Raw genomic sequence first — 25,885 nt, 5'->3', positions numbered from 1 at the left:
AGCTTTGTGCGATGAAGCAGTAGCATCTCTAGTGAGCGTAAATGCACCACCAGTCAGGCATCTGTAAACATAAATCACATAAAGTCAGGCGTTCAGCTCAATATTCAGCTGATTTTTATGAATCTGGATTTGCAACTCAAGCTTATGCCCTTAGGCAATTAGCTTGTGAGATTCGAGCAAAGGGGAATGGAGAGATCACATTTTAATTAGGATTTCTCTTCGGCATATTACCTTGAAGGAAGTAAAGGTTTTTGTCTAACCATTTGCTGGACTGTGTGCTGATTTATTTCTTACCTGAATGCCAACATTTTTCCATTGATCTCAGTATAGATTACAGAATGCTTCATAAAATATACTGTACATCCACCACCAGTGTCAAACGTTTGACATCCTGTGAAAAGAAATGTCACTGTCTGGGTGGAAAAACACTTCCATAATCATCATCTTTGACACAAATGCTAATCCCTCTGCATGTTAGCCATCTGTGGCTGAAGTGGTGGAGCAGAAATTACTGAGGAAAATGGACACAAATAAAATGCAAATTTGCTACAGACTATAAGTGGCTCCCCTCACTCTGCTCAACTCAGGGGGCCTCTCGGTTCCCACAGCACTTCCCTACTTTCTCCCAGGGAGCTGCTGGGATACTAGCGGTTGCTTCTGAGCCCGCAGCAGGATCACAGCCCTCCTATTGGCTTGTCTTTGTTTGCCCTCATGCAAGGTATTCATTGTCTGATTTGAATATATGCAAATGATGCAATGGTGCCCCGTCAAAGGAAACTCCCACTACCACTACTGCTGTGTCTGCATGCCCTCTCATCCCCCTTTGTTTTCCCCGCTCTTTTCTTTTTGTCTCAGTCCTAACTGCTGCCTCCTTTGCTGTGTGGTGGGATAGCTGTGGGAACCAGGTCCATTTTGTCACAGGGTATTATTTAAAAGCAGAGGGAGACTCATAACTGTCAATTACCAGACACGGACATACATTAGATCACAAGGTAGACGGAAAAGAGCTCAAAAGATGGATCGCTGTATTTCACCTGATCAATCATTGTTGTCTTGGTGTATTCACTCCAACCAAATAACATGCTCAGATATGGAGATGTCCTTCTCATCAAAGTGTGCCACGTGGCAAGCAAAGGCTTTTCATATCTTCAATGATAGTAACTTTTTGAAATAGTCTTTTTGGCTGGTTTAACCCTGCAAAAAAATTTTTTTACAGCAAGTGTATTTGTCTTAGCAGGAAAAGCAGATGCTTGGCTGTAGCTCTGTTCTGACAGTGAGTCACAATTTGCAATTGTAGAACTCTGATTTGGAGCATGTGAATGTAATTCGGCCATCAAACGTTTGCATTTATTTGGCAACTGTGCTTTTTCAGCTTAATCAATATCAAGTATTTCTGAAGTTATTCACCTAGATTTGAGATGTAACATAATAGCTCCAGTTCTTTCTTTACCTTTGTCACAGGTCAGGCAAACACAGGCTGAGGATGTCTAAGCAATAACACACACACACATACACATACACACACACACACACGCACGCGCGCACACACACACACACACACACAAAATAATGTATACATACCCAAAACAGACTGTTAACGGGCTTTGTGTCTGTATAATGACTGATTTATCTTGCTTCACATTCAAACAGGAGACAATTAGCTCGGCTGTATTCTGCAGCAACACGTTAAGCTGTTACTTTGACTTGCCCTCACACAGCTTTTGGATTTGGATGACATGAATCATTGCACATTTAGACTGTTATTACACTGCTAATTCTGTTTGTAGCATAGATGATCCCATGCTTGATCCAGCAGCCAGGATGCACAGATGGGTGACATGCACGTAGTGGCATACACAAATGTGATTTGGCACATAAGGTTATTTCTTTCTTGGCAAAATATATATTTTGATGTTTTTATTTAAGAGACATCAGACATCTGTCTTTTATCTAACAAATATTGAATTATTGTGTGTGTTTGTGTGTGTGTGTGTGAGTGCGTATATATATATGTGTATATATATATATATATATATATATATATATATATATATATATATATATATATATATATATATATATATATATATATATATATATATATATATATATATATATATATATATATATATATATATATATATATATATATATATATATATATATATATATATATATATATATATATATATATAACGCAGACCTCCCCCCTCTCCCAGTGAAACCGCTCTGTGTATTAACGTGTTTTGAATGACAATTGCGTTGACAAGTTCAGGCGCTGCTGGCGCTGCGCTTGAACTTGACCGGTGGAATTGCCTGGGAAAAGAAACGCGACTTTGGCCCTTTGCACCTCTCCTTTATGGAGTGGAGGCTGTTAAAGCTGATGTCAGTCCTCATTAACATAAACTTCAGCCTGTTCCCAATTACACCAGCAAAGCAGCAAGAACACCAGTCTGTTTTCACGTGGCGGGGAATGAACCAACATCTCTCTCTCTTATGCTGAGCATCACGAGTACAAACGTAAGTAAGTCACTAACTTATGTCCTTTCTATCATTCTGAAGACACGGTTATTATTATTATTATTATTATTATTATTATTATTGTTGTTGTTGTTGTTGTTGTTATTGATATTATTACAGTTGTCCTTCCTCTTCTTCTTCTTTGATGCCTATACTTTTTTCTACTGAAAACTGAGGTTTGGCTTTTGAATTCTATGGTATATGTTGCGTATATTATGAGTCTGTTTCAGTCCATTTTAGCAATTTTCCTTCATATCGTTAATGCTCGTTAATGTAGGAGCTGCGATAGTTAAACATGTCTACTAAATTCGTCTCACACCTCCACCTGTAGACGTCACCATACGAGAAATATTCGTATGCCTCATGGAGGAGCCTGGAGGTTTGTGCCAAGCTCAGGTGATCCCTTTTTGGATACAATAATGCGTCTTTAAGCCTTGCAATAAGATAGCTGAGCATTTCTGCCGTGTCTCTATGTGCAGTATTGAATTGTGTGGTCGTTGGCCTACATGTAGCTGGAATTCAGCAGTAAATTCTTCTTACTTGTTTAAGAATATCATTTTGGTTGGTGGACTAAAAGGAAAACTGGGGTCTGATCAGCATATTGCAGAAACAGCATACGTCTTTTGAAGTGTATTAATTTGTTATTTTTATAAATTGGCTACGAAGACTTTCAAAAACGTCAAAGAAAATGCTCCCATTTGAAGAGGGCAGGATGTCATGAGCAAAATTCCCAGTGGAATGTGTTTTTATGTCATCAACTGGTCTTTTGTGTTGAATGAGAAGCACAATACTGATCAAGATTGTTGAAAAAGTTTTAATGAAAATTTCTGCTGTTCTATTCTTTTGGCTTGTAGATCAAATTCTGTTTGCTACAAGAGAGAAATACACCACTTTGAAATTATTTTCTAAAGCTTCCTCACACTTCAACCTAATAATGAATTTTAGATAAAGACCTACATTTTTATGCATGATTTGGAAGACAGATTATTTCAATGGATTATTTAGAATTCTTATTATAACTCACTGCAGCAACCACCATCATTACAAAGCAGAATCTCACTGAGCTGCCATTAAGTGCTAATTTGGGGACATGACAGGTCGGAAGACAAATTTTTGCTCCCTGTTGGTTTCCATGTGTGACCTCTGACCCGTTCTTGTCCCTGTGTCAGGTCACAGCCCTGACAATCCTCAGAAGTAGCCACTTGACTTGGTCAGTTATGAGCAATTGAACCAACAGGGCTCAGTATGGTCATGCGTGATGACATAATAGTCACAAATCTGACAGAAATTAAGAGGTTTATGTGGAATGTGGATTAGAAAAAGTAGTATGTTTGTACTTAAATGGTGTGTTTGAGTTACTGCTATATAACCCAATAAATGTGGAAAAATAATTATCTCTGAGTGAACAATTCTGACTGTTAATTCTATTTTTTAGGCTGTTTCAATAAGAATTTTATTTTAGTTATATTACTTTAATAATTTGAAATTGCGTGGTGTCTTTAATGAAAATGTTTATTGTATATGCGTGCTAGTAAGACTGTAGTCAAGATTATCCATGTAAGTTAATAAATAAATATATAAAGGCTTCCCACCATATTAAATAAAAGTAAAAGTATTAAACGCATTTCTACTTTTAGAAGGGGACATGAGCAGTTGTACTTGAGCTTCATTTAATTCTAATTAATAAACACAAACCATGAAAACGTCATGACAAACAGAGTTAATGCTCTTTATTCAATAAATGTTCGCTGAATTAATCGTTTAGATACGTGTGGAATATTCAAGTTTATTGACTATAAAGACCACAATATTCTACATTCCTGTTTTTTATAAACCTTTTTATATATTGAACACAGCATTTCTGCAACATTCTAATAATAACTTTGCAACATTTTCCGAAGCAAAGAGACAAAATGTGTTCTTTTTATTTTTAACTCTTTCTGCAAATAAAAAAAACATACTAAAAATATTTGATAATAAATTAATCCTTTGACTATACGTTTGTCATAAATCAAAGTTCTCCATCTAAAGTTCTATTAGAAATTTAAGTTATTTATCCATTCAAATCCCAGAAATATCCGCAAGAATTAGTCCGAGACCAAAGAAATCCAAAATATTTTTTGGATGATAGATGGCTCTTCTCAATAACCTACAATAAAACTACAGGATTCACTGGCGACATGGTTTCAAACCTATATCAACACAAGACTGGAATATTAACATTTTTCGAGAATTATTTGTTGTTTGTTTGCTTGCTCGTCTGTTTTAATTTATAAAAACAAAAACGCTTACGTGATTAAAAACATTCAAATAAATAAAAGACGCCACAACATCCCTTCCCATGAATCTGTTAATATTTGACATGTCCTTTTTTTTGTTTTGTTTTTTTGTTTTCCTTTTTTTGTAATGTATAAAGCCAAAACCTCATTAATCACGTTTTTAACCGATCTGTACCTTAGACGGAGATTGCTTCTATTTTGCATCATCATCTCGGTCTGACAAGTCACTCTGCAATACTATCCGATAATGGAGGAACACTTATCACAGTAAACAATTATTTATGTTTATACTTAAATGTCTGTTTGCTGTTTTACCTGGTCGTGTTTTTAAGATTTCAGCTACAGCTGTTAAACCCGCATCTGACAGGCCTCGGCTTCCTCCATTCAATCCGTTTTATCCTCAAAGCTAAAACGTCTTAATAAACTAATTTGCATTTTCGGTTTGTGTTTTTGCAGTATTTTTGTCCCGAGTTTTAACCCATTATGGAGTTTTTAATATGTTGTAGATTTAACACTAATGCTCACAGCTCCCGCAGGCCTGAGAGCCAGTAGCTATTTGCGGCCGATAGATGTCGCTATTTATCTCAAAAGGTCCAGTCGTTTTCACTTACCGTGTCATGCCATTCATTTACAGGCAAAACGACATATTTCAGTTTTGCCTCCAGTAATATTCTTTGTATATAATATTGTGTATTGATGTTACACAGGACAACTGCATGAGTGAAAGTGTCACAACTATGCAATCTTTACTCTATGTGAATACACGTATCTACCAGCAGTGGGTTGAATATTATTATTATTATTATTATTATTATTATTATTATTATTATTATTATTATTATTATTATTATTATTATTATTATTATTATTATTATTTACTCTTCTCTTTACAATTAAAAAGTATTTACATTTTCTAATTATTATTTTTCAGACTAGAAGGTCCTTCCCTATTAATCTCGAAGAGTGACATTTTAAAGAAATTGTAACTTTAATTCAGTTCTAATTATTATTATTATTATTATTATTATTATTATTATTATTATTATTATTATTATTATTATTATTATTATTATTATTACTATTGTTGTTGTTGTTGTTTTATGTTATTATGTTCAAGTCTGGTGTCATTTGCAGCAGGCTTGTTTCATGGTCAGGTCTTCCTTAAATTCCAACAAATTACCTATTTATAATGAATTCTTATTAATAATAATAATAATAATAATAATAATAATAATAATAATAATAATTCAAACTTTATTGATCCCCAGAGGGGAAATTCTTTTTACACTCTTTAGTACATGCATTATTATCCTTTAGGGAGAAAATTAAGTTACATTTCTTTTAAATAACCAGTCAAGCAACTAAAAGTTTACCAATAAATGTTACTTATGTCACTAAGTAAATCCTAACCAATCTCTGCCGTGGATTCCACGCAGAAGCGCATTGGGTAACATATCTAGAATTAACCTATAGGCTACGTCTGACGTCAGCACGCAAACTTACGTTTATTTCAATGTCTATATTTTCTTTCTTTTTTCTGCTGGCTAACGCAACATTGTACGGTCTGATACTGTTTATATCACAATGAATCAAAATTTGTACAATTATTATCATGTATTTATTTTGCTGTCTTCATGGTTAAGATTTGGCACACGTATGCCCAGCGTGCGCTCTGTTACGCACGGAGAGTAGTGGGACGTCGCTCCACGTAAAAGCAACGTGACCCAGAAGCACCGGGGAAGTATCTTGCGCTGCGGCAGCAGCATGACCCACTCACGCTGCGTGTGGCCATTTGGTCGTCTTCATCTCTCACTCTCACAAATCGATTTTGTGTTACACCTTACCTCGGCACCGTACCCAGACTCACATGAAAGCTACAATATTTAAAAATCTGCAGTCGTTTCCACTGGTTAATGGTTGTGTTCTGTCTTCTGATTGGCTCAGGTGCTTCAGTTCAGCAAGGTGCAGGTTTGGGGCTCTCAGATCGTTCGAGGTCTCCCCCCTTTGCCCACTTCATTGACCAGAACTGACTATCTTTCCGAAGCCAGCAGGATTTCATTGTGTCGCTGACAGTCAGGGACGGGGGGGGGGGGGGTGACTGTGGGGGTGTGGAGTGTGTATTCGGTCATACAACACCCTCTGCCAAGCACCACGTTTGCTGTGATTTGCGTTAAGATCACGCGGCGCAAAGCGTTTGACGCATTATTTGCCTCCGCCCGACAAACCCAAATTTTGGGGTTGCTGCATTTGCCCCCCGAATATCATCCACAGACGATCAGCTACATGTCGCTCACCTCGTCTAATAAATGCTGCCATAAAAAACAGAACTGTGTGAGTCTGGGGAGGACGACGCGTCGTTTAAATAGAACAATGGGCGCTACGGTCAATGCAATGGGGTGCGAAATGTGTTTGAGTTTCGGTACACAGTGTCCACAGCGTCCTGTGTGTGTGTGTGTGTGTGTGTTTGTGTGTGTGTGTGTGTGTGTGTGTGTGTGTGTGTGTGTGTGTGTGTGTGTGTGTGTGTGCGTGCGCGCTTGCGTGTATGCGAGCGAGAGAGCGAGAGAGCGAGAGAGACCGAGAGGAGGGGACCAGCGACGCAACAGCTCCGCGCACACTGTCAACCAAGGCTGTCGTGGAGATGCTGTTGGGATGCAGAATCGGATGCTGGCCGCTTAACGTCCACGTTGTCGGCCTCGATGTGTTTCCGAGCCCCCAGTTAAATGTTTTTGTAAATCAAAATTCAACATATCTTGGACCGACTCACCGTGAAGGTTTACGCAGCGTTTGGGTTTCACCCGGATTCCTGACTCTTAGTTTGAGGCCACCTGAGAGATGATGGTAGAAACTTTGATACTGAATGGACATGGACCGGAGGTCTGGGATTTATTCCAAGCTTGTAAGTATGAATCTTAATATGGTTTATTTTATTTTTTTAAATTTTTATTTTGGTATTGAACAGGCGTTTAGCTAAGCTGAATTTGATACAAAAATTATGAAGCAGAAAATTAATTTAGCAATAATTATTATTATAATAACAACAACAACAACAACGATAATAATAATAATTATTATTATATTTTCAAGGAGGCAACTACAAAACCGCAAAGTAAAAGTAATAGGTAACAATACAACTCTAAGGTTGAAATACAAGTAAATTTAGTTTTTTTCTAATTCGAGTGGGTCCTGAAATGATGAGTGGCAGCAACTTGTTCCATCCCATGTTAGTGGGGACTATTCACTGAGCGTTGATGAGGCGGGCTGAGTTGCCCCAGAGCCGGCGTTTATTAAGCAAACAGTTGTGTGATTGTTAGCAGAGCCTGGGAAAATGTTCCCTTGGCTGGGAGGTGGAGGGACTTGACGCCAGAGCCTCTTGTTAAGAAGACTTGTGTGCTCCCAGACAGCATTGTGATGCTAATGACCACCAGCACGTTGTTGAACTTGATGTTGACTTTTTTCTTTTTTTTTCCCCAATTTTTTTCGTCTTTCTTTTTCTTTTCTTTTCTCTTTTTTTGGTCACTTATTTGTGAGAAAATCCTTCGAAGCTGCAGTGTGAAATGAATTAATAAGGCCTTTACAGCTGACAATGTACAATAGGGAGCCATTAAATTCTATCAATGTTGGAGTTTATTTTACTAAACCTACTCGAACGAGCAAAATAACACACATGAATTATTTCACAGATTTGTATTTGATGGATTTATTATATTTAAAATTAATAGATATGTCAAGTTATTATTTTTTTATTCTAGAGTTACAGGCAAAAGTTTGGTGAGTCCAACCTTTCTATTGATTCTATAAATATATATATTTATAATATAATTAATAGTTATATCTATACTTGTATCATTATGATGTTTTAAAATATTTTATATTTAACATAAATTGACAGAATTGTAGCTTTCTATAACAAGGATTTCTTTCTTTCTTTTTTCTTTCTTTTCTTTCTTTCTTTCTTTCTTTCATTCTTTCTTTCACTGGGCAACAGGTGAACGGTAGGCCTATAATCCTAATTAAAATGACAGCTATGATATATCTCATTTCCAAAAACATAATTTCATGTGCAACAAAAAATTACACATAAACTCCAAAACTAATGAACTTAAAATTTAGTTGAAATTATCTTTGGGTTTAAATATCAAAACACTGACAAATGTCAACATGCTACTAATACCATCAGCTGTGAACTTGAACAGTGAATGAAATTTTATTGGATATAAATTTTGAATATTCGGATTCAAACCGTGTTTATTTTCGGGAATGACCTTTTGTCATTTCTCGAGAAAATATTGCCTTTGTTTTTTAGGGGAAGTGTTCCAGCTGAATCCTGTAAGACTAATATTGGAATTTTTTTTCACAGTCAAATCTTACGCAATTCCAAGTCTGACAAGTCTTTCTATTAGGGTTAATTACATTTAGACAGGTCTAAATGTGCATGAATAAACCCAGCAGCGCTGTGAATTCATCCTGTTGGTTTCAGCACCAAGGACAGAGACTCTATTCTTCAGGTGCTGAGCTTGTGTCGCTCCTCTTTAGTGCAGCAGCTCCAGTGGGCGACAGCTCACATCCAGTGTTTCTACAGGTACAGTTTAGTCACTGCGAGATGCACATTTATTCATTTAGATTTTATTTTGATTTCTCAAGACGTAAAGAAACCGAAAAACTCGATTAATTTGACAATAAGATAGATCTGTTTGATATAATTAAGCCCACACACGTGAATGCAGCGTGTCTTAAAAACAACGTGGCCAGTTCAGGCCAGTTTAATTACTTGTAATTCCGTCGAATTTATTTATTTATTTTAATATGTCAAAGACTAAAACGGAAAAAATGATCAGACAGCAACAATGTAAATTAGTGAACTGCTCAGTCAGTGTAAGGTGTGAAGCTCGCTGCCCACCTGAGCGTCAGGACGTCTGACGTGACGCAGGGGGCGTGGCCAGATGAGTTCACGGGCAGCCGATGAATAGCTGATCTGGGAATCTGTGTTAATGTACAGTGCAATAAGCCAACACGCACTCACACACACGCATTACTCATACGCACACAACGTAACACAAGTCACAGACACACAACACTTTCTCTATCACGCACACGCACGCACGCACACACACACACACACACACACACACACACACACACACACACACGCAATGATAACGATGAAACAATGCATTAATCTCATTATATATATATACAGTGTAGATATACAGTATTGATAGATTTTTAAATATTAGTTTTTTCTTTAGCAAATCCATATTTTACTGTATGAAATGAAATTTAAGATAATTAAGAAAGTTAATTTCAATGTGCAATTTTTTAAATTAATCCAAAGCTAAAAGACCTTCAGTTTAGATAGGAGACTTATATTAAAGAAGGTGAAAAATATTTGTTATCTGTAAAAGTCAACAGCCTACAGCCAGAGAGAAATACACAGCCTAGGATTTGTCAGCAATGCTCCCTGGCTTATGATATTAGTTTATTATTATAAGACACATGAGGAAGACATGTGACACATTTATGTGTAAATATATGTACTCACACACACACACACACACACACACACACACACACACACACACACACACACACACACACACACACACACACACACACACACACACACACACACACACACACACACACACACACACACACACAAAATGTAATATCATGTAAGCTAACGAAGAAAACACATATGAATAAACTGTGAATTGTGTGAGCTCCCATGCACTTAACACATAATGCTGAAGCAACATTAGCATGGTCCCAAAGCCCATTGTGTACTGTTGTAGTGCTGTATGTTGAAGTGTTGTAGTATTGTAGTGCTATAGTGTTTTTAAGCGTACAGTCAGGTACAGTATTATACGCAAAAGTCACTTTCTTCCATTTCCTTCTTAAGACTCAAATAATCATCCCCCTGAAATTAAAACATAAATGTTTCCTGTTTTGTAGACTCATTTCTGCAAATAAGAAACAAGTACTAAACGGTGCAATATAATAGAATCAGATGTATGTATTATTGTAGCATAGATTTTTTTTTAACTTATCCGTCATGCTATCCCTGCAGCTTTTGGCGGTTGTTCTGCCCGTCACCTGCATGCTGTCTTCAGTTTCACGACAGGTGACCTCCTGATTCCACAGCGTGTCTTTATTTGTACAAACTTCATGCCTTATTTACACCAACAAGGTGTGACTGAAAGATAGTCTACCGTCGACACATCCTTAAACATGGCCCCTAATTTGATTTAATGCCCTAGATCCGCGCCCATTCCTGTGGATACTGTTTCAGTCTGCGACTTCATTTAGGACACCCAACTATAGTGGTATTTATTTGAATATCATAAATATAGTGTTTATTGTCCAGTTTCAGTACTGAGTGAAATATGGTGCTCCGTTCTTTTTGTTATTTTTTTGTTTGATTGATTTTTTATTTTTTTTATTTATTTTTGTTTTTAAATGAATAATGGCGTCTAGAAGATAAAAGAAATGCCACCTCATTCCTCATCAAGCTCAGGACTCAGTGGATTTTGGAATAAGCCTTCACATCAGATCCAACATACTTCCAGGGGCGATAGCTGTATTTGGTTTATGATTGTTGATAACATTTACAATCCTGTATCATGAGGTCAAGGCGCTCTGAACGTTATATTTATCTTATACCTTCTTCTCTCCTCGCTTGTCCGTCATGTCCAACCAGTATCTCTGCTGCTCACCATGTGTGGGCCAATGAGTGTGCCTAATTCCGTCAACACGGCGCATCTCCTCTGGCAGTCTGACCCGGAGGCCCCCCGGCGGCCCTCCCGCCTCCTGCGACCCACATCCAACACACAGATAGCCGAGACGTTTTCCCCACTCTACCATTTTCTCCTTTTCGGCATTTGCTGCATTGGACGTTATCCCTCGATTATTCCTCCAAGGATACACATGTATGGACGCCCCGCGTAAAATGGGCTTTGTCTTTGCGCGTTTGCCGGCACATGGTCTCGGGGACGCGGAGCGTCTCGGCTGGACAGAGGACGAGACTGATCATGAGACATCATGGATTAAGAGTCAAAAACTGTTGCGTCTTGATTAATGAGTTCTTCTTATTAATCATCTTGTTTTCGTTATGGCAGTGGAAAAAGTCTGAATATGTGAGTAAGATGTTTGCTTTCAATTCGAAAAAGAAATCAGCGTTTTAGTAATATTTATAAGCATCTTTCAAGAAATAAATACGGCTAAAATAATAATAATTACCTTTAATAAGCTTTATCTTGTATGATATCAAATGAGTTCCAACCTATAGCTTCTCCGCATAATTGTTTGTGCTGACAGATATGAGACGCACTTAACAAAATAGCAGCTTACAGTTTATAATGCACTTTGTACTCATGTTCATCTCTCGTTAATGTTCAGACCTATAATCTGTTTATTGATTATAAAGGACTGTGAAGGTTAGTTTGTCCTGCTTAAACTTGTCAGCTTGTCACTTTTATCCAAAGTAGACCAACACCCAGAGAGGCAGGTTGATCATGTAGTTGGCATTTAACTGGAAGGTTCTCTACTGTAGAAGCCAAGGGCTTTGGTAGTTTGTCATGCTTCAAACCATTCATGAATTAATCCACTCAAAACGGAAACTATGGTGTATGGTCCGAAACGGGTCGATGTGAGCTGGCATTTCAAACGGCAATACGCTGGTTGTTGTCAGGGCCTGTTAGTTAGACAATGGAGGCATCATCTCAGCTCAGCTCACACTGAACGTGATATTTGTAGGTAAATGCATTCTGCATTAGGGTTGTCAGTGTCATGTGACCTACTCTTTTACACCGGTCCATTGATGACCAGCGAATGTGTCATCATCCCCCATTAGCGGGATGACTTAACCTTCAAGACTCACACGTGTAGTGTGAGGAAGTTCAGCTGTGGTTGTGACGAATGTAAGCAATGACGTGCATCCTTAGAAATGTAGGAATGCTTCAAGAGGGGCTACTTTTGTTTAGAATAATGCACTTTATTGCCACATTGATGATGATGATGATGATGATGATGATGATGATGATGATGAACTGAATGAGGTCATGCTGAGACATTTTACCCCATGCTCAAATCAAAGCCCGTGTTCGAGCATCTTTTGAATATGTGCTTTTTATACATACTATATATACAGATATATATATATAAACACATATAAGCATAAACGCCCCCAATAAAGCAGGATACCTGTAGTATAGAAGTATGTACATGCGCACCGTCATGTGTGAATATTAGGGATGGATAGACGGGATTATGGAGCGCAGAAGAAGAGAGAGGGACGGAGAGAGAGGCGTGCGCATGCAGGCGGAGTGCTCCATGTGACCACAACAGAAGCAGCTCCGGCGGCGGCCCCTTTAAGAGACGTGGGTTAGTTTTTCTCTTTGGTTATCTAGCTGTATGAGTTTATGTAATATCATAAAGCTAGAGAACCGAATGTATAAACTAATTCTGCAGTCGTCACGGCGAGGCGAGTCGCAACCTGGACCCGATGAGGAGGGGTGGAGGCGGCGGGGGCTGCCGGATGGATTGATGCAGCCTCCAACGGAGGACTGGAAGCCCGCGGCATCGTCCGAGCACCGAGAAACGCCTCCCGCTTCCTTGGACGTGTGCCGGAGCAGAGAACACCAACGTCAGCCCTTAAAAATGGATTTACAGGGTTCTGTTTCTATCGCGGGGGGGGGGGGGGGGGGGGGTGCGTGGATTAAGAGTGGTTAGCGACCGGAGACAGGCTCCATTCATGGAGTGATGGTGGTGATGATGATGATGATGATGATGATGATGATGATGATGATGCTGTTGTTTGTCTTTATGGAATATTACTGCCTTTAGTCACGATACTATCTCAAACAGGCATGTTTGTCTGATGATGGTGTTGCTGGTTGGATGCTGATAGCCAGAGATGGAATGACGTGGAAGGGTTGTAGCTGGGAAACACCTGATTGGACGACTCTTGGGAGTCACGTGTTCCACCAGTGGTCCCTATATCCCCTTGCTAGTGGCCTATCTATGTGCTGATATGCAAAGAGCTTCAAGAATCAAATCTAATGCACCTGCAGAAACATTTATGTAGCTTTGCGAGGAAAAAAAAAAAAAGGTGTTGCTTGATTTAGTTGATGTGCAGCATACTGTGTTAACAGCTGCAGTAGGAATCGTTCTACTAGCAGGTTCGTACTCAGGGTTCCTGCATCTGATACTGCACAGCAGGTGCAGCAAAGATCAGGAAAATGTATAGCAGGTGATCGAAGTAATACGTCAAAGATTATGAAGTCAAAAGAAGACAATATTGTGATTCAGTAGGTGGTTGTCAAAGGGATCAGCACATATCCCGAGATTTAGCTTGATGGATGTGCTTATTAACAGCAGCTTCAGGCCTCACGTGCAAACATAAAGGAATAACATGACGTTTGACATCGCTGAAGCAAAGTGGGACATCAGATGGACACCATATATATTTCTACATCTTTTTTTTTTTTTTTTTAGTAAATGCAGTTCAAGTTTATTACAACTCACAGGATTATAACAACATGCTTTATGTTGTATGTAGGTTTCTGAAACTATAACTGTATTTTATGTCATTACTGAAAGATATCTGTAACTAGCATTGACTGTTGACTGGGGTCATAGTAACACACACATGTCACATCACAATCAAATCTGTTTCATTGCTAGTGGGCAGTAGCTGGCCATGCACAGATTTAAAAAGGAGGGTTAGAGGAGATTGAGGTCTGCTAAGGGAGACATGGGACCAAGTAGATTTTACAGGGATGTCTTACAGCTGTTTGGGCTGTGCATCATCTCGTCTTCAGGCTTTCCATCCAAGTCGGGCAGGAGCTCCTGTCTGGCTCCAGGACAGCCTGAGCAATAGCTTGTACTCTGAAGTAGAGTCTGTTGAATTTTAAACAAACCAGTAGCGTGTTAGCTGCTAATGCTGTTGCTGCTCTGTGTGAGGGCTCTGCTCTGCATGATGGAGAATGTGTGTGTGTGTCCGTGTGTGCGTGAGTGTGTGTGTGTGTGTGTGTGTATGTGTGTGTGTGTGCGTGCGTGTGTGCGTGCATGCTTTTGTGTGTGTGCAAGAGAGAGAGACTGTTAGTAGGCCTCTGCTTACTGCGTCACAGATCAGAGCAGGTGGAGCAAGCATGGTTCCTCTAGTTTTTGTGCTGATATATAACTATGCTGCTTTATGTGTGAATGCATACTGTATAAAAATAGGCTTTTTTTCTATTTTAATTGTAATGCTAATGATAATTTAAATTTGTATGGTAAAGTGCAGTGTGGACTGTGCGGTTCTACTTTTAGTAGTTTGATAGGGTGAGGTAGAAATAAATTCTTTCATTAAGGAAATTGTCTTTGTATTTGCAGCAGTGTTTGAGGTGCACAATTTAGCAATTGTCTGTACATGCACAACCTTCGATGGCTAATTGCAACATTAAGATAAAGCAATAATAATACAGTGTGTTTTCGTTTCCATTTTGGTTTGGTTTGCGCCGTATGTTCAGTTCAACAGCGCTGCCCTAACAGCTCTCACCCAATAGCAGTAGAAATTAATGCATTGCTAAGGGGGTAATAAATGGAGGATATGGGGAGAGCCTTTTGAGATTGAAATGCAGTCTGAGAGCCAGGCTAGACGTTAGTTTTCCCACATTAATATGTGTCTGTCTGGGCCCTCTGCACTATCCGGACAGAGGCCCTCAACACCAGATGGAGCCCAGTCTAGTCAACGTCTAGCCTACCAACATCTGCCATGAGGCTGCGCTACACTTCCTATTGTCTTGGACAGTGATTTATCCATCCGTACATCTATTGAAATGTTGTTCATTCACCACATCAATTACTCTGCATGCTGTTACAACTTAGAAATTAACAAACAAATAAAGCAAAAAAAAACCGTGCCTAGATAGAAGTGAGATGACGCAGATGGACTGAGGTTAGAAGATAAGAAAGGAGAGAAGACATGTTTATGCACGGCCGCCGTACGTGTCTAACCAACCTGTCATGTCTGTAGCCTGTTCTGCTGAAGTGTAGATATGTCAGTTTGTCCCCCATCTCTCTCTCTGCCTTCCCCATTCTCTCTATCTCTGCACTGTATTGATAACATGGAATATTTCAGTGTTGTAGATCTGGTTATTGCATGAGAACCAGTGTGGTTTGCTGAGGAAAAGAAGCAGGCATCCCATATGCTCTCCTATACAACAATGCCATTGTTTTAGGTTTCCTGATGAATTTCCAACACTCGGTCTCCAAATTGCAGAGCTTTGAATGAGTGTGTGTAACTGTGTGTGCATATTTCTGCACATTTGTACATCTGGTTCTCTGCCTGTTTAAGTAAGTGAGACTGTGTGTTCCTCTGTAGAGTAAAATAAATATGACAACACACAGTCTATTATAGAATAGGTCTTTATTATATGAGATCAGGCTGCACAGTTGTGTATTTTACTCTGCATCAGTCAGTGTGATCCGTATCCTGTTAAAAGAGAACTTTTTCAAAAGGTACAAAACTACAGATTCAAGAGACTTGCTTTAAAACATTTTCCCATACTTGTCTTCATCTAATAATTGGAGACTTTAATTTAAGCTTCAGGTATTATTATTATTATTATTATTATTATTATTATTATTATTATTATTATTATTATTATTATTATTATTATTATTATATTTTGGTTTTATTTACAATATGATCTATTTTGATTATCATCATATTTCATAGTTGTCAATTTTCTCTTATCATTCTACCTTGAATTGCTTTGGCCTGTATAAACCTTTTCTCTGAACTTATGAATTCTGGGTTTGGTAGCCTAGCAACAGCCTCTGACCCATGCAAGTGAAAGAGAAAAAAAAATTGAAAGGCTGACAAGCAGGCTTTAAACCCGCAAAGGACATCAGGTTTCAGCGGATGTAATCTTTCAGTATTTTGTGTTGTTGATGGTGAAGTGTGTGTGTGTGTGTATGTGTGTGTGTGTATGTGTGTGTGTGTGTGTTCTAGAGATTGGTATTGTCATGACTTATGACTGAAAAAGGAACAGAATAAACTTCCACACATAAACCTAACAATAGATTTTATACAGGTCGTGTTCACTCCATAATTCTTAAGGGATACATTGCTGTGTCAATATTAATTTTTCTTACAGGCCTAATAACAATTTTATTCTAATAGAGTTTTTTACTCAATGTGTGACAAAAATGCTTTTTCTTATTCATGACTTTTATTTATTCGTTTTTTTATACAAATAGGAAAAAATCTGTTTGTAGAAAGCATTTTGTTACATTTCTTATAAGATCAGAAGTTAAAGGTAGTTTTTAAGTGAATATAATATATCCTCAAGGAATTTTGGACAATTTTGGACAAACGACATTGAGAAAAGGAGAATAACAGGTGAATCAGAAAATGTGTCAGGTGCTTCATGCCTCTCAATTCAATGCTTCATGTTTCTGCAGGAATCTTTGGAGTATAGGCAGAAACATACACTCCAGTCTTCAGGCCTGTGTTTCAACCTGCAGGTCATCAGGTCAGCTGAGACATACGCCCTCCTAGTCTGAACCTCAGAGGTCACAGACAGGGTCAGGAAAGACTTCATGACTCCAGCCTTACCGGTGAGACCAAAATACTTTTCCTCTGTGTGTCATCACTCACAGTATTGTCCCTATGATTTGTACTTGAACTTGAACTCCACCTTTTTTTAAATTTATCCTTGAATGGGTTGAATGGGTTCATTTTGAGACCAGAAGAGTTGCCAAATCAGCTGATATTTCATCCATAATTATCTCGTCATAAAATAACACTGAGATGGACATGTCTCTCGTTCTATATGTGCACACCCTCTTGTTCGCCTTCGTCAACCTCTCGCTTGCCTCTTGCCACCTGCTTTGTAGCGTCTGATCCAATTTGCCAGATTCTTCGGTTTTGGCAGATAAGACGCAGGGTGGCCACTTGTGTAATCTATATTTTAAATCCTTTGTCCATGCTTTTTATCCCTTTAAGGATACATAGGGGGCCTTGCCCTGGTGTGTGCACAAGGTGTGCTCATGTGGAAAGACAGCCAGGGTGGCTAAGTCCCTCACGCCTCTAATACCCTCTCTCCCCTCCCTCTGCTTTCTGTTGAGGCCTCGCGCTCCCGTTCACACGCTCACACAAAGAGAAACATCTCTTTCTTTGGTTTCTTCTTCACTTTCCTTCAGTAATTTCAAGGTTGTGAAACTCTTCGATTGAGTTTGAATTTTAACCCTTACGAATGCCGAGGGAACAGTTTTTAGTATTTTGATTAAATTCATCGTCTGATTAATATAAAGGCAACTCAGTCATTTTAATAAGTGACAGATATTGCTTATTAACAAATTTATATGCTATATAGGTCAGGACAAACTAATTTGCACAGATTTTAGGTCTCAGCTGTCAGGTTGACTCTGCTAAGTTATTTTCCAAAGCTTTACAAGCTGTAGGCTTTCATAACAGCCTATAATGCTGGAGATGATGGAAGGCTGAAGCCAGAACTGGGTGACTCACTCACATCCCTCTCAGCTTGCCGTCTCGGTGTTGAGTGACACACCTAAAGATTACCTTCGCTCTTCTAACAGCTGCTATAGCGAGCCATCAAGGCCAAGAATGCAGCTCAGCTTGTGCATGTTCAGCCTCCTGTGGAGAAAAAACTATTGGATGGAGAGTTAGAAAGAGAGATGAAACCCCAACTGTAAAGATTCAGGTCCATGAGGAAACTGAAGAAGGGATTTTTTTTAAAAAAATTTCGTTTTCTCTTCAGGGTTAGATGAACGTTCTGTGACATTGGCCTACTTCTCTATCAGCATACCCCCTCTCCCCCACCCCCCACCCCCATCGAAAGAGTGAGGTTTTGAGAATCAGACAAGGAAAGATCAGAGGAGATTTCACAGCCTGTGGCTATCCTCCTCCATAGCATTCAACTACCTCTTATACCTCCTTCGCTTAGCTCCGACTCGATAAGGTTTGCCTTCTATTTAGTCAATATCATATCCACAAACTAGATAAATCGATGCAAACAAGCTTTGGTTGGACATAAGCTTTAGAAGTGGAGGCATAGCTACAGGCTAAGTCTGACGCAGATGCTCATCTATCCAGGAGTGACACTCATTGCACCTTCTTTCTATTCATAACAGCAATTAAGGGGTAGCACGTCTATATGTCTGCTTGTTTCACCCACAAAGAACACATGTTACTGTACGAACATTTGTTACCATTGTTCAAATGGGAGATGTGAGGATGTTTGATTTCACACGTGACACCCTCTCATGTATATTGAAAGACTTCATGTGTGGGAAGCAACAATCTGCTCGTTTGCAGCACATCAGATGGGGTCTGCCATCTCAATCACTTTCTCTTAAAGAAAGAATCACATACATAAATATACCTTAGAATACTGTACACCCCCCCACACACACTTTCTCCCACTTCTTTCTATCCCCATTCGGGCTCATCTTGCCATCACCTCTTCAGCTCCGCCACCCCAGAGAAACCAATTCAGACTCCTGCTCCACACCGTCATGGCATGTTGGCCAAGGGAGATGGAGTCCTTTCAGGTTCCTGCCTAACACCTCCTTCCCTCCTCCTCCCCCATCACTGTTACCCCCGCTGCATCTCAACATTTCCTCAACATGCCTGGTGTATCAGCAGGGTAGCCAGACAGCATGATAGGACTGCTCCTGAGAATCAGTTGGAGTTATTCTGCACATTGTGTGACCTTTAAAAGTTTCTCAAAAATTGTGTGTGTGTGTGTGTGTGTGTGTGTGTGTGTGTGTGTGTGTGTGTGTGTGTGTGTGTGTGTGTGTGTGTGTGTGTGTGTGTGTGTGTGTGTGTTTGCGCTGCCACTCTAAATCTGCCATTGCACGGTTATACTGTCAGATTAGTAAGAATATCTGACAGAAATGAAACCTGCACGCCTGCATTATATGTTTAAACAGACCGACTGTGAGGTTTATCAGTAACAGGTTATCGCTAATGGCAAAACCAAACACCCACTGCCCACCCGCCGCTTCCTAAAGTTGACAATCTGCTTTTAACACCCTGCTGTTTTGGGGACTTTTTTTTTTTTTTTTTTTACTAGGCTGTCTGGATTTGTATACATAAACCGATCTGCTAGGCTGTTCTTAGAAGTTGATTTGAATTATATTCTCTGCATTATGCGGCTTGATGGGAAATAAATCTCTTCAAATGTGGATGGAAGGAGATGGAGAATGTGTGTTGGGGGGTGGTGGTGGTGGTGGTGGGGGTAAGGCAGGCACTGAGTGAGTGTGACTGGTGGCGTATGTTAACATAAATTAAGGTCGATCTGCAAAACGTCAGAGAGAAGGAAAGATAAAATCCACTTTGGAAAACAAAAGAGAATAAATGGAGCTTTTGGCAACATTTTGTTTACCGCACAAATGCATATAAACAAATTGTTTTTGTTGCTTTTTTTACATTGGCACTGCTAGCTTTATTTCTTTAGTCAGTTAGCTGTTTTGGTTTTTCTTTACCTCCTCAAAGCTCAGAGGCCTCTGGCATCTCAATGCATGCCGGCTGAATGGTGGGGTGGCCGTATTAAAGGCTGGCTGTGATGGCGGGATGACGAACAGCGCGCAGGAGGGAAGGCTGAGGGTCCGCTGAAAGGCAGCAAGCTGCACAGTGAATGGAAGACGGGGGGTGGAGGGGGGGCATTAGCGGCAGCGGCAGATTGGGGGTGGTGGGGGCCTCTGCTGCTTCAATGCAACGGCCAGAGCAGCTGTGAAAAGAGGTCTCCTCTTTTTCCCACGCCCAGTACGACGCAGAAACCCTGCTTCAGCCTGCCAGGGTCAAGTCACATTTATACACTGGGCCTGTGGACTCGCACAATGCATACACACAGCTCATTTATTTTATGTATGCACACAGACAGACACACACTTGTGTGCACAGGGAGAGCGGGGAGCCTCTCATACGGAGATGGAGGTGAGGGTCGCTGAAGAGAGAATGAGTATTTTGACACTGATTTCTCTCTCGCTGGCACCACTGTTTCACCTTGAGTCTTTAAATTGATGAGCTAAGATGACATCCCTGAGTATAAACAGGGATCTCTCTGAAAGTTTTTGGCCTTTCAACTTGTACAGCCTCGAGCAGGAAGTTTATTACACTGGCTGCTGATAGAAATTACCACTTAGACATTTGTGAACATCCCAAATTTCCCTCCATGTGCTTCACATGTCTGCTGGTGTCTGAACTCTGTCCATCCATCAACCCACTCAGCCCCCTTTTTTTTTTTTTTTTTTACTTCTTACACATTTCAGCCACCATTTACAAACTATAATCATATTCTAGGAGGGGGATGTAAATGCTTTGTCCTGACAGACCCCCACCCTGCCCTCCACCACCACCACCACCACCACCCCAGTGCCAGATGCCCTCCAGTATTGTGCGGGTGCTGGGGCCAGACAGGCAAACAGCCCCCTTCCTCTGTCCCTCTCACTCTCTCTCTCCCCTCCCTATGATGTCACCCTACTTGCCTGTCTGTCTGTCTGTCAGTCAGGGCCTTGACAAGAACTTGAGGGTGGGGAGGAAAGGCATACAAGATGGGAAGGGGGGGGGGGTTATAGGTTCAAGGAGGGGTTCAGCTTTGGGGGGTGTATGTGTGGTGGGGTGGGGGTGGTGGAAGACTTTTGCAGGCTTTGTGTGTTTGTAAGGGAGCGTCTGGCCTGAGAGGTCAGCGAATGGACTTGAGCATGAAGTGAGTGTGTGTCTGCATGTGTGTGTGTGTGTGTGTGGGGGGGGGTTTGGACGTTTCTCCTTGTGATTACATAGAATTCAGACCTGGCCTGTTTTTGTGTTTTGTTATAGTTTAGTTAGTTAAACTCATGGTTTTGCCACACAAAGGGTCTGAACAGCAAAGATGTAAAGAGGAATGGGGACGAGAGTTATTCAATTGTTCGTTATGGAGGCCATCAAGCATTCCTATGACTGCACAGACATGGTGAAATCAGGAAAGATGGCAGGTGCATTCTTTGACATTATAAAGATTCATAATTTATATTCAGTACTCTCATCAGTTGAATTCACATCTTTGAGAAGCTTCAGGCTAAATAGTGAAATAAATATTTGCTTCCCATTCCACAGATGAGAGTGAAACGTCTCTATTAGAGTAACCATCGAAAAGATTTAAAACATGGTTTGTCTAATTTTAAAGCTCTTTTAAGAATAATCATTAGTACGGCTGTGGCCACTTGACATCAGCACTTTGATTCCTACATGACGGCATGAATGTGCTTATGCTATACCCTCTGTGGACAGGTGTTTCATGTAATGCTATGTTCTGGTTGATGTAGTTTTATGTTGTCTTGTTTAAAACCTTTGTGTCTGGCCTTCTTGATCAGAGATCATTCATCTCAAACAGACAAATCTGTAAAAAAAAATAAAATAATAAAAAGGATTAAATGAGGATTTATAATTAAATAAATGAATAAATTAATAAAGGGATTATCTGCATCACACCCATCCTCATCCATTTTACATGTTTCATTATCATCAGCTCAATAACTCATAATCCGTTAATTTACAGAGACATGTGGCAAGAGCGGAGATGTTCTGGCCTTTTGCTGTCAATCTAATATATTGCAAGTTTTTTAAAAAAAAGACTCCTGAGGTGATTTTATGGAGTGCTGGTATTTTCTTCTGACAGCAGTAATGTGGTGTTTGTTGTTTACTATCAAAAACAGACAACAAGCACGTCTTCCAATGAGCAAACACGCATCAGACCAGACAAGGACCCACACCTTTGTCACTCATTCCCTCCATATGGAATTTTTTTCTATCTTTAGCTTTAATACTGTAACTCTCTCTCTCTTTCTCTCTCTGGCTGTGTGAAGAGGTGATAGCATTGGGAGACAATGGGAAAGACTCACTTAATTAGCTGGATGAGAAGATGCATTGTGGCAATTACTGAGCACAAAGGGAGGGGAAGGTATGCCTCTCTGATGTGCTACTGTGTGTATTTGCCTTGCTGCTGTAGCCTGGAGTGCAGGCAGGCCTTTATGGACAAGAGTGAAAGAGGAACAATGGAAGACAGGATGTACTCCACATGTAGAGCCATTTCCAGTCCTTTTACAAACAGGGACAATAGCAGCTGCAGTCTGTTAATGGCTTGAAACGCAGTGTTCCCTCTACAGATGGAGCCTAAAATTTACAGGTTGCGTGGTTCATGCAAACAAACTTCCCAGTTTTGTTCATTGTATGCGTTTGTTGTAATACTTTAGTACCACCAATAATGATGAACATAATGTAGGGATTACTTTATGTATGCTAATAAATCACTAGTCAGTTTATAAAGTTAACAACAATAGCTGACTATTTTTATTTTCAAATGATTGGCAGATTATTTTCTATTGTCCTCTAATACCAATATTGTCACAGCAGACCTTAAAGATTTAGATTCTTTTACATTAACAAGATGTTTGTATGAAGTTTTTCTATTTTGTAGTCTGGATGATGGAATGCAGGAAAATGTGTAATGTGTAAAGTAATTGATTAAAATATTTTCACCTCAAAGCAGATCAGCTGAAAGACCTCATAAAATCTGTCAGGGATGGTGTTTCATCCAACCGATGGTGGCTCCTCATTCTACTCGGTGGCTACAACTGATGAAATCTGCAAGTGGCATTTTCTTTGGTTGTTTCACACATATTTACGTCCACCTGAAATCAAGGTGTCATTGTTTCATAATTTAATAAGAATTTACAATGAATCTGCCATATCTAATTGGATAAATATTCACATTTTAGAATGTTTTCAGCAATTGCAGAATAATGTACAGTACATGTTAAATCTGTTGTCAGAATACTTTCCATTTGTTTTGAGTCAATTGACACGTTTCTTTAATAAATTATGAGTCTAATAATCAAAGAATTGTTGTAATCTAAAATTGTTCTACCTTTTGAAACAACCTTTTTGTTGCCATGTCGAATAAAATCCTTGCTGGTATTAATATTTGTCCAGTATGACATTGGCTATTTTATCTTAAGCTAATATTAAAGCCGCTTTGGCCAAAGAAAGCATTCAACCGCTTATCATGAGGAAATACAATATTGTGTGCAACAGTTGTTGTCATTGATGAATTTGAATTAATCTACTGAGAATCAGTACGAGAATGAATAATAAGATGCAAAAATAACAAGGTGTCGCTGCTTATGAACTGTGCCGATTGACAAAGTGTTACTTTAGTGCTCACCTTTGACCCCTTTGTGAAACATACAGGGACTAGTTTATTCCTCCTTCTCATTCCCAATCGCCTGCATGTGTGTTCATCCCACTTTGTATTTCTGTTTGGCAGTGAGCGGACCACTGCCTGGTGCCACTGTGTGTTGTGTGCGTGTAGAGTCGGGTATGGCAGAGAGTATCCTCCTCTGGTGGAGTGGCCTGCGGGGATTTCTTTCATGAAGTCAGATAACATCCCAGTGACCCCCTCTTCCCTTTTTTATAAGAGTTCTTTAACCTTGATAAATGAAGTAGAGGCGGGGAGGCAGGGGGGGGAGGAAAAGTTGCTGGCTGTAGTGGGGAATGAGGGTGTGATGGAGGGAAGAGAGAGAGAGGGAGACACCAACTCCCTGGCCGGCTTGCTCTCAGGATCAATAACGTTCGGAGAGCTGCTGAGCTCTCCTGTCTGGCAGCTCTACCATAGGGGATGGAAGGAAGGGGGAGGATAGGAGGGAAAGCAAGAAAAGGAGAGTTGAGAAAGCCTCTCTATCTCTCTCTTGACACCTTTTTTTGAGAGGAGAAGCAATGGAGACAGACACGGTGTAAGACGTAAGGACGGAGAGGTGAAGATGAGCGTAGATTGGAGGGGACTTTAGACCAATGCACCTATCCAGCTGTTACATGCCACCCACCTGCCTACCTGCCCGCTGGGAAAACACACATGCACACACAGGCACAAGCACACACACACACACACACACACACACACACACACACACACACACACACACACACACACACACACACACACACGCACTGTGGTCTCCTTTTACGGAGCCACAAGGTTACAGAGTGTCGATACAAACGCACACAGCCCTTCAACAAATGGGATTTGGCATGTTCAATCAACAGTGCTGCCAAATCCCTGTTGTTAAGTATTGCAGAGCCATATCTGTCTGCAGCGGGCCTGAGCAATACTCCCAAGGTCCGCTAACTGTCCCCTAAATATCCTCTATTAAAGTCCTCTGTAATAGAATTATCCGCTCTATTTGTCATTGGATTTAAATAGGTGTGCATGCTGTGGACTAATAGGAAGTAGAGAGGTAGGTTCAACAGTGTGCACCTGTCATAAAAAGACCTCTTCCACCAGTGTCTACAGGTCATGGTCACCTGAGCTCTCTTCCTTTCTTCTTCCTCCCACTCTTACTTCATTTCCTTGCTTGGAGTTTAAGTGGCTGGTCCGTCGGCCATCTCTTGTGGCCTTTTTCCTGTCCTCTCTTAGACCTGATCCTTTCATCTTCCCCCTCCTAATCCTGTGATAGAGAAACCTTCTCTTCACCCCTCCACTGCTTCCCATTGCTCTCTTTTTTTTTTTTTTTTATCTCCGTGCCTCTTCTTATTTTAGCGTGTCACTGTGTTCGTTGTTCAGCTTTCTTCCCCTTTTATTTTCTCTTTTTTATCCTTCCTTTTATCACCGCTGCCTCTACTTCCTCTCAGCCTCCTACTCTCTGTCGTCTGCATCACCCGTCTCCCTCCTTCTTACACTCTCCTCTGTCCTTAATTAAGTTAGTGATCAGTTGACTGCCCCTATCATTGGTAGAGAGCAGGTTGGTCCTCCCATCCCAGGAGGGGGGTGCATTGTCCGTACTGGTTGACCAGAGTAATCCCCCCTCCAGGGACAAAGGGCAGTACCCTCACTACCTCAACCACCCCTGAAGGGCATTAGCCCCCTGATGAGACCCATGCCCTACCCCGTCTGACAACTTAGCATACCACTGCTAGCTGAGACACCAGAGAAGTTCATGAAAGTTTGAGGTGTGAATGAACAGGATTTTCATCATCACCGTGCATACACACACTTATAGGTTATAGGCACAGTCTCACGCACGTTCACACTGGGAACAAGTAG

The 25,885-nt window shown here is 40.1% G+C and overlaps 1 long non-coding RNA gene across 1 annotated transcript in view; it reads left to right on the top strand.

Moving 5' to 3' along the window:
* Positions 1 to 7,420: 7,420 nt before the first annotated feature.
* LOC137599282 (uncharacterized) overlaps positions 7,421 to 25,885 on the top strand; it is a 34,470-nt gene continuing 16,005 nt past the window's right edge. The window contains exons 1-2 of the long non-coding RNA XR_011036780.1: positions 7,421 to 7,695; positions 17,247 to 17,402. This is a non-coding gene — a long non-coding RNA (uncharacterized lncRNA). The remainder of the gene's footprint in view (positions 7,696 to 17,246; positions 17,403 to 25,885) is intronic.

The sequence above is a fragment of the Antennarius striatus genome, chromosome 7 (genome assembly GCF_040054535.1).
Source record: "Antennarius striatus isolate MH-2024 chromosome 7, ASM4005453v1, whole genome shotgun sequence".
NCBI classification, from domain to species: Eukaryota; Metazoa; Chordata; class Actinopteri; order Lophiiformes; family Antennariidae; genus Antennarius; species Antennarius striatus.
The sequence above is the reverse complement of the archived record's forward strand: the minus strand, read 5'-3'. Positions and strand labels throughout refer to the sequence as shown.